Here is a 14,464-nt window from a genome sequence, read left to right on the forward strand (position 1 = left end):
TATCGGTCGGCTATAGGCTCTGCATGCTTTTATCGATTGGATCCAAACAAAGGATTTGAACCGATGTCCTTCCCTGTAATCATGGCGCAGTGCAGTCCATTCAATCAAAATGGTCCCATCTACCTATTTGATCGTAGTGCATTTGTTATGTGTATGAGATTCGAACTGTCGCGGTAAATGCAATCATGGTTTTGTTGAATGCATTTGAGTAGTCCGCCATATTTACGGAATGATACGTCATATGCACAACCTCTATAGACGAATCCAACGAGCCAAGTCGTGGTCAGGATTTGGTCGGACATCTTTGGGTAGCCGCTAGCACCAACCTGGTGTTTTGAGCGTCCAATTGTGCAAATAAAAGCCGCCTAACACCTAGAGAAGATGCAAGGATGAGGAGGGTTAATAGAATAATAGCTAATAATCTATTCATCCATAGTCCTTTTGTTTACAAGTACATCAATGCATAGATACCGCGTGTAGTTAATCCGATTATTATGTCACTTCAACAGCGAATAGACCAGCTGTGTGTTTTGTCTATAGACGAATCCAAATACACGCATTCCTACACCTGACTAGCAGCCTTTAGTTGGGTCCCCGTCGGCTACAATGCATCCAAAATGTGAAATGATTCGGCCTTGGCGGAAATTTTAAACTGCATTCCATCACCCGTTTTACACCTTCCGCGAAAACACAGGTAGACAAAAGAATGATTTACAACACAATACAGTTCCAACAGTTGTGCAAATAAAAGCCGCCTTACACCTAGAGAAGGTCGAGGAAGGTTAATAGAATAATACAATATAAATAATTCCACAGGTAATCCCTTCGCATCTATTCATAGATGTACAAATGGATAAACAAAAGGACTATGTATGAATAGATGCGACAGGATCCTCGTCTTTGCATTCTCTAGGTGTTAGGCGGCTTTAATTTGCACAATCGGGCGCTCAAAGCACCAGGTTGGTGCTATGGGAAACCAACGATGGCCGACAAAATCCTGACCATGACTTGGCTCGTTTGATTCGTCTATACAGCCACAATGATCCAACAATACGATCTTTATTCATCACGTCCATTGCTCATTTTCTTACGTAGGAATAATAGGAATTTCATAGCATCGATGATGTGCAACCAGCCTTGTTTTTCTCTATATGACATTTCTTGAGTTAAGGTTTTTTGGTTCTCAACCCTCTAAGCCACAAACACGGTGATTTTTAAACTAAAATTGAAAAACAAATAAATAGATTTCGGTGTTTTATATAGCGCCTTTTGCCATGTTTGCCATATCTCAGAGGGATCAAAGCGCTGTAATTTCGCTTCCTTTGTGAATCATCACAATCAGATTGCATGAACTAGGCTGGTTGCAGCCGAACTTGATCCCGGAGAAAACTTGCGAGAGCGAGCATGGAATCGGGATAAACCAAGTGCACATGAGTCCTTGAGCCGCGCCGGGGCTTGAACTCGGTACCTCAGTGGTGCAAGGCGAGGGAATAACCGCTGCGCCAACTCGCCCTCCGATATACCTTTTTTCCTCTTTCCCATCATGCACTATTCCAGGGGATACAGGTGTCGCAAAACGCATCATCTCCGCAGGGGTGTACAGAGTTCTGTTTATAACATTCTGGAATACAGACATTTCGGCCGTCATTTATTATGTTTTATATCGTTTTATGATGACTCGTACCTTTACGGGGCAAAAAACATCATTTTTATGCGTTATTGACACAGGGTCGTCTGGGAAAAAGTTTCCTGTTATTGAAACCTAACTTTGTATACGTTTTATAGACCTAGAGGTGAAAAACTAATGACAGGACACGCAGTGATTTTCTGCCGGCGTCCGTTTCATTTTTTTCAGAGATGAAAAAAACAACATAAACAACGTCTTTTACACAGATGTTTTACATCGCTCTATAACTCTTTGGAGTTTTACCAGTCCAAATTTGCTCGCACCTTTGATGCAACTTCTGTTTGCACTTGGACCTCTTTTTGTAATTGTCCAAATTGCAGGCAAATGTAACTTACCTGCATTTTCCCCCTCTAATTTATTTTTCCCTTCCCTTCTTTTTTTGGTTTTGGTGGGGCGGTCTTAGAGGTGCCTGGCACCTGTTCGCTCCAGCCATTCACTGGACTTTTTAAAACAAATGTTCCTTTCATAATATTGTGTAATTTTTGATGTAACTTATGTGCAATATTATATATTTCTTGTAATTCTGTGCCAGTGATAAAGTGTAATAAATAAAAATAAAAAATAAAATAAATAAATAAACTGAATCACTCGTGTATTTATTAATTACATAATTAGTAACATTGATAGCCTTTACAAAAATCCATTTATATGGAATCCATATTAAGACAAAATAATTGGCAAGACCATCGGGTGCACACGATACCCCCCTGGAATAGTGCATGATGGGAAAGGGGGGAAAAGTCAATAGTCAGTTATTGCTTAACTTTCTTCTATTTGGAATTTTCGTTGGGACATCCTCGATAGAAAGAAAAATAGGGCGTGTCCCCCTGTCTCCCCGCTTCCGCCGGCTAAGGAACGTTGTCATATTTTAACAAACAGCATGTCGTCGTATTTTAATGCATCGCACGGGCATAACCCTAAGGACTATCTATATAGACATCCGATAGTCTTTAAGTAGCCATACATGGATAAAACAACGGTTGTAGGAATGAAAACGGATACCCAATTACACTGTTGTACATTCAGCTTGATAGGGCTGCATAGCTTAATGCTTTTTTGATATTGCTTTTTATTTCAATATTCGAGTGTTTATACGTCTTGCCAACAAGTCTTCAACTACCTTCAATATTCTATAATGCTGTTCTTGGATGACTACTTATACCTTGATGTTGCGTTATGTCATATTTATCTAAGAACACTAGAGAGAACGAAATAGTTCGCCATTACTATATCAAGAAAACAGCTATTATTTGGTGGTGAATAACAAGGATCAATTATTGTTTTACAAAAATGCGAGAAAAATCAGTTGTTTATATTTTATATTCCCATACATTATGGCCAGCAATATTGTCCTATATTTCATATTTATGATAAGAAAATATAAATAGTAAGTTGTAATGTAGGTGCGTATTTGCTCAGTTTTCAGGAGTGGACGGCCACATTTGAAACATAACAAATGCAAACCCGGCCCCTGGCTGGGATGTGGGCCGGGGATTTGGAGTTTAAAAATATTCTGGTTCCGGGTAAACACTTGGCCAGTCCCGGACCCTCCCGGGACAATTTTTGAGCCATTTCCCGGCCCACCCGGGACAAATATCCAATACAAACCTCCTTCATTCAATCAGACAGCCTTGATTTAGTGGGGATAGACACCTCAATCACTCCTCTAGGTCAAGTAGTTTCAGAGTTATTGTCATTTTGGCGGCCATTTTGAAAAATGACCATATACAGAGTTTGCCCGGGTTTGGAATTGTCCACCTAGTAGAATTTGGAAGACCTATGCATACCCTACTCGAATCAACTTTCAAACTTTCCTCTTTGAAAAATGTATACGGGTCTGTAAGACAGGGCCAGGACTATGCAAACCCCGGGTATTCCACGGCCCAAGTGCCTGGCCCTGGGAATCGGATTATAGATCTAGTTTTAATATCGCGGCGATCTTGTCATGCGGGTTCAAATGATGGTCTTGCATGGAGTGAGGTTTCTTCTTCAAAATCATAACCTAGGGCAGATCTCGTAAGTTATTATACTGTAGATCATCCGGGTGATAAATTATATGATAGCTTATGATGTGGGGCCCGAGCACTGATGACGACCTCAGCATCGCTGGGTTCAGATATTTTTGCTGACTTGGAACTTTTGTTATGCATATTCAAATACTTTGGTCTGACACGGTGTTTATTTTATAGGCCTATAGTGGCACGCTTCCAACACTCCACTTTTATAACGCACTTTTCATGCTTTATAGGGGCAAGTGAGACGGGACAAGACACAGTGTATTTCACCCATACGACAAATCATTCTGTACCGTGCATGTACAAATCACTGACAGTGACACAATCAACCAATCATCATTTTGAAAATCGTTGACCCAGTGACGCCATCGCTGCATTTTCATTGATAAAATTCAGAACCACTCAAAAACATGAGTTTTTAATTGCATATATGTAATTTGTTACCTATGAATGTCAATGTCTATCTGTCATTGACCGTAGCGTATATTGCGTCAAAGCTTATGAGGCAGGCAAGTTGCAAATTTTGCGGATCTGTTGCTTTTGTGACATTAGAAATCGAACTTTCGCATGGCCTCTGTGTGTGTGTGGGGTGGGGTGGGGGGGGGGGGGTGTGTGGGGTGTGGGAGGTGTGTGTGTACGGGGTCAGCTATGTGCGCATGGATTCTGTTGATAACGATCTGAATGCAGAAACACTGGCTGAGTGTACCAGTCGTAACAGGGTGTAAAATATACAACAAAGTCAATGTTTATTTTCAAATAAGTTATGGTGTAAATATAAGCATTTCAATAATTTATCAATAATTTGAACCTAAAAATAAAATGAACATGAAAGTTCATGAGTGATTTTGCAACATATTTGACTGTTGGATAAATATGGGTGCTGCGGCTTAGGAGCTAAGGCAATATGACGCATTACTTTGAAGTTGGTAATGGGCAAATTACACTGTTACAAGGCATGAAGGATCGCAAGAAAACCATAGGTAAGATTTGAAATAAAACAAATTAACGGCATTACATCTATCCAGGATACGGGAGTGGCGAATGTTCGATCTTTGCATGTAAGCATAGTAGCATACACATTTTAAGCTCACAATAGTATCGGCATATGTAAGATTTTTTGATGAAAATCAAAAATGCAACTTCAGTTATGAGGCTATTCTGTAAAGGCCCATACCCATCCAACTTACCTTGTTTTTAAAATCAAATGACCATATATTGTGTGATTATTGGAAAAACTGTTGGCGCACGAATTATTAATTTTGTTTCATTGGATTCCCATTTTGTATATTATTTAACATCCTTTCAACGATCTGTGATTACTGATATTGTTAAATGCTCCAACATAAAAACATATATAGCTAGGAAAACTTAGTCTTGCAATGTCAAACATAAAGACAACAGCATTTCCCATCCTCGCGTGACTTAGAGCCTGACTAAAACGGCTGTTTTCCCTATTTCAAACGATTGTCTCAGTCGGATTACAATACAATGTATTGCGTATCGCAGGCAATCCTTTCTGAGCATGCTGATGACAGGAAGGTTTAATATATGGTGTTAAAAGTAATCTCAGTAATCGAGCAACTGCGATAGTTGAATCCTCCTTTAAGAAACAATGTATTGCACTATATCCGAAAATTCAATGTAATTCAGGGAAAGATATCACAAAATAGATTCTAGAGATGTATCAAAAATATATTTTTCCCCATTGAAAAAGAATGTTACTTTTAGTCGCGGATATGGCGGAAACGGGTAGTGAAAGCTTCTAAGGTTAATTCCTAGTACCATGTGTCATGCCAACTGTAATTTGTCTATCTAACCGCCTTCGGTCAAACCGGTCCCACTAAGTGGCCTTATACCGCCGTATAAAAACACACTCACATTCTTAGTAAAGATGTACCTGTACACATGTAGTCTAAATTACAGTGCCTCACTTCATTACAATTGAAGATGGCGAACTGGAGCAATATCGAAATATAGGTCTTCCTGAGCTTTATTACTCATCTACATTATTAAAGATATCGTCATTGATAATTCAAACAGCAAACTTTACGTCAAAGGTTTACCATACACAGTTTAACTGAAAAGCATCAATAAAGACTGAAAATCGTATTTATTTCAACGCTATAGCGTGCTTCAATCTACCGTTACTATGGTAACGTATTAAGCCAGAATGATTATGTGGTTGATTTTTCAGGCCACTATGTCCTATGTGTAGATCAGTTTCACCTGTTATTGTTCATTTATATCTCCAATAGATCTAAACCGGTCACACCACGATTCATAATTAACTCTATTCTTTATATGTGGGTATCAATTCCTTGACCACTTAGACTTGCTTCAAGTCCTTTGGCGTCCATAGTTAGAGAATGTAAAATTCATGGAAGCTTTGCCACATCTTCTAAAAATTTCTGTTTCAAAAGTTATTCTTTCGAAATAATTATTTACCATCATAAATAATGCCCACCACGCCCACCCCACAAGGCACACTTCCTCCCTAGTTCATGTTGCCAGCGCTCCACAAAAAATCTGACCTGACTAAAAATTTTAGAGAGTCCAGTATATGATAGGCCTACTTCTACCACTGATTATACATGGATCCTATGAAGAGCATGAATAGAGAAAAAGTAAGGAGGAAGCCTTGATCAAGGCTATTGACCACTCGGATCTGTATACGTTTTACCGGAGGTTGTTGAAGATTGTGGACTTTTAATTAGGGATTTTCGATGTTGATTAGCCTTTGCATCCTTTACACCTAAAACGCTACCCACCATCCTCTATTGTTATGCATAGTCGTGCTAACATTCGATTTTTATAGGCCTCAACTTTGCCCGTAGGCTTTTTTTAATTAACTTTTTAGCATTTCAAATTAATATATAAATATATTGCCCTCCTCTATAAGGCACATCTTGTGGTTCTATATATTATAGTTTTTATCAGAATGTCCGTTTTGATTTCACCCTTTTTTCACTTGCGACTGCCAAAATGTCCTACTCAGTACTTCATTTCTAAAAAAACAGCAGATATTATCGATATTTCTATTGTGGCTTGCAAAATCATCCATCCATGAGTACATTCGTGAGTTGGTTTTGACAAAATTGGTCGGAATTAAAAAATGGTGTAAGCAAAACCAAAATGCTATCTAATGTGCCTACAGGACTCTTTTGTCGTCTTGCTAAGAAACAACACATCTGTCAAAGTAAATGGAAAGATGCGGACAACTGCAATGTAATGCAGGCCTGTTTCCTGAAGAAATTGTGTGAATGGTGAAAATAATACCATTTTGACTTAGATATTGTTAACTTGATTAATCAGTTTGTTTTGTTGGTGCTTTTGGCCTTGCGTCATGTTAAGCGACTCGTAACAATGAAACTTTTATGAAGTGAAAATGTATAACTAAGAAATAATTGCAAATGTCAACACCTAATTAAGTGACTGAGTGGGTCTTTTATAACAATCGCCATCGATTGAATAGCGTTTATACCATTTTGATATAAGTTACCTGAATGTATCTATATAAACGAACAATGATTTTCAGTTACCTTTTGCCTTTCACATCTTTATCTTTAGAATTATATTTTATTACAAGTTGTTAATTATACACAAGTTTTCGAAATATTAGCTTGTAATACATTATTTGTTATTTTGACTTCTTTCTCTTTGCGACGGGTTTGAATTATTAAGCTATCAAACTGCAATCAAACACTTCTCTTGTCAAAAACAAGATTAGCCGAATAGATGGATATTGTGTTGTAACAACTGTATGTAAGTAAGTAAAACACTGACATTATCGTAACAGGTGTTGGGAAACATAATATTCAATCAAGTCCATCTGATTTGCTATATACGAGGAAAACAAGCAAGCATCCTTGTTAAGCCATACGTCAAAGCATGCGACGCAACTTTTCGAGTTTTGTTATGCTTATTAGTACTTTATGTGTCTCCAATATAATACGTAGTGTCTTTTCATACTTATTGTCGTATTCATGATGAATAAATAATACGTTATCATGCAATCATGCTGAACTGTTGGTATATTTTTTGATACAAATCCAAATTGTTATTACTATATATTTGTTACATGTTGATAGCAGGGTATGCTATCTTGATCACAAAATCTATACAGATTAAAATTACAGGTAAATGTTTGTTTATTTATAGTCATAATGAAAGTTTAATCTTGAAGAATACGCAAAATCGCTGTTTTGAGTAAGAGTGTTTGAAAAGTCTAGCACTGATTTGAAATGTATATCGTAGCAATAAATGTATTCCCAAACAATCGATATATACTTCAAAATGAGACATCTTTGGTTTAAATCGGGGGATTTTTACGATGTTGACCATTGTGGAGGTCAAAAATTTAACCTTTGACCTTTTGCTTATAACTCAAGAACCATACGTCACAGGTGGGTTAAATTATAATTTTTCTGTATCCTTATTACTGAAACTGAACTGAACTGAACTGAACTGAACTGAGGAATACTTTGGTGGGTTTTAGTTGGCCACTCAAAAGTTATTGCCTTTGACCCATAAAAAACTCCTATTATAGGCCATCATTTTATAACACGCCATTTCGCTTCAAATGGCTTGGCTCCTTAGGTAATATATATATATTAAAACATGATTCTAGCAATTTTGAAATTTGACCCCAATTAACATTTGAACCTATGCTGGGACCCCCTGTCGAGGATAGATTTAGTTGGCCAACCAGAAGTTATTTACCATGACCCAGATAAAACTCCTAAATAGGCCAACTATTCATAACCCAACATGTCACTTGCTAGCAAAATATGGGGATTGGCTCCCCAAGTACATATTCGATTTTTGAGAAATTAAAAAATATAATTTAATTATCATTATGATAAGCGCATCCATTTGAACCCGAACATATAAAAAGTACACAAATAATGTACGTATTCAATAAATAGTCTTTAAAACATTTCTTTCAGTCTCAATGAAAGTACATTTACGCATCGAATGCAACACGGATTTCGTCATTATTATTGTACAATTATAGCTTACAATTATGACATTTAGATACGATTTTAGTGAGAATCAGATCAACCATTCACATTCGAATAAGCATGCATACACGTTGCCTAGGAACCATCAGAGACTCTGAACCCAAGCATCTAACTTCTTTATATTATATTTATCTGTGACTCTAAGCTGTTTATCCCACGGCATCTAATCTCACCGCAACGGGGACCGCAAAGCCCAAGAGTTGAACTTTCGAGACAACAAAGCACTTTGAAATGCCACACATAGTTGTATACGCTATAGTTAGTGATCCACGTTTGAAGCTGCGGCTTCAATGGCAATTGTTCAGTCAATACTTTTTTCAATTATCGTCGAAAATCGTGGTTTTTCGAATCCATAAACAATTGCTTCAGTTATGGATATAGATTCAAAAAACTTGGATTTTCGATTGAAAAACTTAGATTATTGGCGTGCACTTTCAAGTAATTCGAAAAAAGTTTTTCAAAACGAATAACTTGATTTATCGACTGAAAAACTTGGATTATCGACACGCAATGTCCAGTAATTCGAAACAAAAGTTCTTTAAAACGAACAAATGTGCAAATCTTTTTTGACAGACAAATTTATCGGTACCAACGTTTTATCGGTACAAAATATTCAAAACTGGCTAAATACGCAACCTCTTTTCGAAGGAGGTGATTTTAAATAGATAGACGTACGTAAGACCACAAGGTTTAGACATCGCAAGTTCTAGTACTCTAAACTTGGTGTATAAGCTTATCATTGTTATGTCCTGTGCTACGAGTCTTACTTGACTCAAGGCCAAAATCACCTTTTACACAAATTCACACGAATGCACAACACAAATACACTGTTTGATTAAGCTAACAAAATCTAAGCACGTTATGATTGGTACAATATATAACAACAACTATAACTATTTAGTACTTAGCCAGCATTCTTCTGCTTGGTGATCATAAAGTTCTTGCAATGTTCTGGACGACTGATGTAATATATCCTTATTCACTTGTCCTGCGAAAATCAGCGAAGTCCAGTGTACACTTGAGTTTATAAATATCCTTGCATATGAAATCCTCACACAAAAATGGCGTTGCTTCTCCAAACCGTTATATCCTTGCGCTGCTTTCTCTAAAGTTAACTCCTTGCGCTGCTTTCTCCAAACTTGGTGCTATTTCCACCTTTCACACAATATCTTCAGGAAGCAGGACTGCGATGCAGTTGTCCCCACTTATATTGACAGTTGCCTTGAATCAAAACACCAGACTTCAGCAAGTCGACAGAAGAATATATATATTCCTTTCTTGGAAGAAGTACGTTCTTTGACGTATTCTAGATCTTCTCCGACAACACTGGCAAATAGTAGTACTTTGACTACATAAAATATTTCTGGTTTGCAATTTCCTTTCTTTGAAGGAATTGGACTGTAAGCATATTAGCTAGCTAGCCCAGATCAACACTATAAACTGTGACAATAATTGTGTTTACATTTTCTTATATATCAAGCAACGGGAAAAACCCCATTCTATCAATAGGCTATTACTACCTTCACACTATTCTGCAGTCTGGGAAATTCCCAAGTCCTAATTATAACATTAACCTTTCACATTTCATCACTTCCTGAGGGGAATCCCCTGACATCACTTCCTGAGGGGAATCCCGTGACATCATCTTCATTTGCAATCTCTAGGGGTATTCCCATATGATCCAAAATTAGAAATGATTCAATTTGTTTTTGAGCAGGTTGATGCAATAAAGGGGAATCCCTAAAATGTCTCATGACATGAATAATGAATGATGAATAATCAAATCAAATTACTCAGGGCACATCACACCTGTCAGATTTAACAACAACTCCGGTGGAAACCGCTCGTTTCTAAAAAATTTAAAGCAGACAAAAATATTTTGACCTATACCATGGGTCACTCTAAGGGTATTACGACATAGTGATATCACGTGGGAATTTATTTATTCTGGTCTATTTATTTTGGTATCTCTGGATAGGAGCTTTACATTGGTATCCAATATATAGCAGCAAAAGACGTTTGACATTAATAAATCCGGTGGTTCCAGTAGATCACAGGTGCAAGTCAAAACGTTGATATATCCGCCGGGACGCGGCGTGCGATTCACTACTCACATTTTGGTGGAAACACATGGTCACCTGAACCTTAATCAGAAAAATACATTTACTCAATTTGGCTCACAAATGCTCAATTTGTCATTCTGCCAAATTCATTACGCATCGAATACATATCTTGGCATTAGGTACACTATCACACTTTTTTTATACCTTTTATATTTCTAATACGGAGGTTTGTAAGGAAATTTGTAGTTATAGTCATGAAATGATGGACTCCAGGTTGATGATCTTGTGTCATAAGGTACAACAACATAGCGTTCCAAATGATTCGAGATCCACCACAAGGATTGCGGGCCATGACTGTGAAAGCTTGAGTTAATCAGAACAACTTCAGGCTTCCTATAATACTCTTGGCATTTTTTCTAAAGTTGTTTGCTTCCAGCTGGTCTGCTATTTTATTCTTAGTATTGTTTGTATAATTCTTAAGTTAAAATCATATATTGTAAATTAAGTTTGGTAGTTTTTAAATCTGTAAAGCGCATTGAGGAATCTGAGATTCACAATGCGCTATATAAATACTGTTTTATTATTATTATTATTAATATTATTATTATTATTATTATTATTATTATTATTATTATTATTATTATTATTATTGTTATTATTATTATTATTATTATTATTATTATAAGTACATCCCCTAGAACTTTGAAATTTGGTATATATGGCCACCTTGCACTGCTAATTCTAAAGTTGCAATTACAGACGCAGTTCATCGAAGGAACGGTGTATTATCCGTGCGTCAATTGAACGCCGTGGAGCGATGTGTTGCGAGTGCTTTGATAAATACTTCACTCTTTCTTAGAACGGACGTAACCAGGTTCGTCTCCGGATGTTTTGTTTAGGCTTTTGGTTTATGATAACGAGTTTACTGTTGTTATAATGAACGCGTGTATCAAATTCAATTATGCCGCAATGGGACTCGGGTAAGGTTAATTATTATTAATAATACATATGTTATTTTGATCAGTTTGTCTGATGATGTGTATCCACAATAAATGTCTTAAACGTACTTCTTTTTCATCTGGTTCATTTCGTGTTGGTCATTCCCTTTCCTGATCATCATGTTCATTATCCCTCCTCTTTGGGACTTTAAATCAGGGCCCTTGCTCTACCTTTTCCTTTGGCTAATCTCCAATTTAACTGCATAATAATGCTGTTCTTGGATGACTACTTATACCTTGATGTTGCGTTATGTCATATTTATTTAAGAATAATAGCGAGAACAAAATAGTTCACCATTACTATTTCAACAAGTCCTCCTATACCTTTGTACAGGAGCCAACCGTTGTTAATCTGTGATGAATCCACACTTTTCCAGTAGCGTATGCGCGAAGGCAGGGTTACGCGTACGCGTTACCCGTCCCGTGTATGAATGGCCAAGTGGACCAAAACGTTTAAGATTATACGTGTAACCTTACACGTGTAAGATGGCATCTTTTGGAATTTGGGACCATAGGGCAGGTATTTTGGATTTTGTAAACTAGCCAAATGACTTTGTCATGTCCACAAACATATATCTGGTTACCCAAATCACTACCATCGGCCCAAGAACGCCCTTCAAATAAGTTTGAATAATTTTCGGCATTTTGGTGGCTATTTTGCAATTTTTGTATAAGTAGCCATGTTGGATTTTGATAAAGTATATAACTGACTGTCTACAAACGTATACATGGATATCCAAATCACTACCATCGACCTGAAAACGCCGTTCAAATAATTTAGAATAATATTCGCCATTTTGGCCGCCATTTAGAATTTTGAAATACAAGGAAGCCATTTAGGATTTCGTAAGCTATATTAATGACTTTGTCATGTTCACAAACATAATAGAGTCTAAAATCACCACCATCGGCCTTAGAATACATTTTTCAAACATAAAGTGAATACTATTTCCCATCCGCGCATGGCTTAGCGGCTGACTAAAACGGCTGTTTTCCTTATTCCAAACGATTGTCTCAGTCGGATTACAATATTGCGTATCGCAAGCAATCCTTTCTGAGCATGCTGATGACGGGATCGCGGGAGGGGTAATTTATAGTGTTATATTTATGGTGTTAAATTAATCTCAGTAATCGTGCAACTGCGATTGAACCTTCCTATAAGAAACAATGTATTGCACTATCCAAAGATTCAATGTAATTGAGGCAAAGATATCACATAATTATAGATTCTTGACATGTTTCAAAAACACATTTCCGCCGTTGAAAAAGAATGTTACTTCTAGTCGCGGATATGGCGGATATGGGTAGTGAAAGCTTCTAAGGTTAATTCCTAGTTCCATGTGTCATGCCAACTGTAATGTGTCCATACCTGACCGCCTTCGGTCAAATCGGTCTTAAATTGGCCTTCCACCGCCTTATAAAAAGACACTCACATTCCTCATATAAATGTACCTGTAACACATGTAGTCTAAATTACGGTGTCTCACTTCATTACAGTTGAAGATGACAAACTAGAGCAATATCGAAATATAGGTCTTTATGAGCTTTATTATTCATTTACATTATAGATGGTCATGTGTTACAACTTGGGGTACCTTTGTGTTACATAGTAAAACAATTAAATGTTTCAAACATTTTACCTACACGTCTCATTTGAAGTGGTTTATCCTCCTGGGTATTTTGAGACCTTTTTCATGGAAATCGGTTAAAAAATGAGAGAGTGCGGGCAAAAACAATCACAAAGTAGGTGGGATAATTCTGAGTAAGTATTAGTCTTTTAAATGACCTTCTGTATTTATTTACTTGGCTTTGATGTCTGGGAGTTCATTAAATATTAGACATTTTTTTACTAGATTCAAATTTTTAATGGGGGTTTTAGATCAAATTTACCATACGAATCCCTCCCCTAATCCTCCTCCCCCTAATCCTCAACCACCCTTGGCACATTTCATGCCAAACGTCATAAGAAAATTATTAAAAATTATTTTAAAACAGGATAAAAACATGAGTAATGTAGAATAAATTAGCCTCAATTTAAGACCTCATTGAATCTTCTAAGTGAAGGAATACTCAAGCGACACTGTTTTGAAGTCCAAGTTGCACATCAAAATGTAACAACACCACCTTTTTGGGTACCCCAGTATATGACACAGGATCAGATATATTATTAAAGACGTCGTCATTGACAATTCAAACAGCAAACTTTACGTCGAAGGTTTGCCATACAAAGTTTACCTGAAAAGCTGAAAATCGTATTTATTTCAACGTTATAGCGCGCTTCAATCCACCGTTACTATGGTAACGTATTTAGCCAGAATGATTATGTGGTTGTTTTTCAGGCCAATATGTCCTATATATGGATCAGTTTCACCTGTTGTAATTGTTCATTTATATCTCCAATAGATCTAACCCGGTCACGCCACGTTTCATAATTAACTCTATTCTCTATATGTGCGTATCAATTCCTTGACCACTCGCATCTGTATACGTTTTACCTGAGGGTGTTGAAGATTGTGGACTTTTAATAAGGGATTTTCGATGTTGATTAGCCATTGCATCCTTTACACCTAGAACTCTACCCAATATTCTCTATTGTTATGCATATTCGTGCTAAAAGTCGATCGATATATGTTGAAATCAACCCAATTTAGAAATGCACTGCCTTTCGCTTTAAAATTAA

Source organism: Amphiura filiformis, chromosome 8, assembly GCF_039555335.1.
Source record: "Amphiura filiformis chromosome 8, Afil_fr2py, whole genome shotgun sequence".
Classification (NCBI taxonomy): domain Eukaryota; kingdom Metazoa; phylum Echinodermata; class Ophiuroidea; order Amphilepidida; family Amphiuridae; genus Amphiura; species Amphiura filiformis.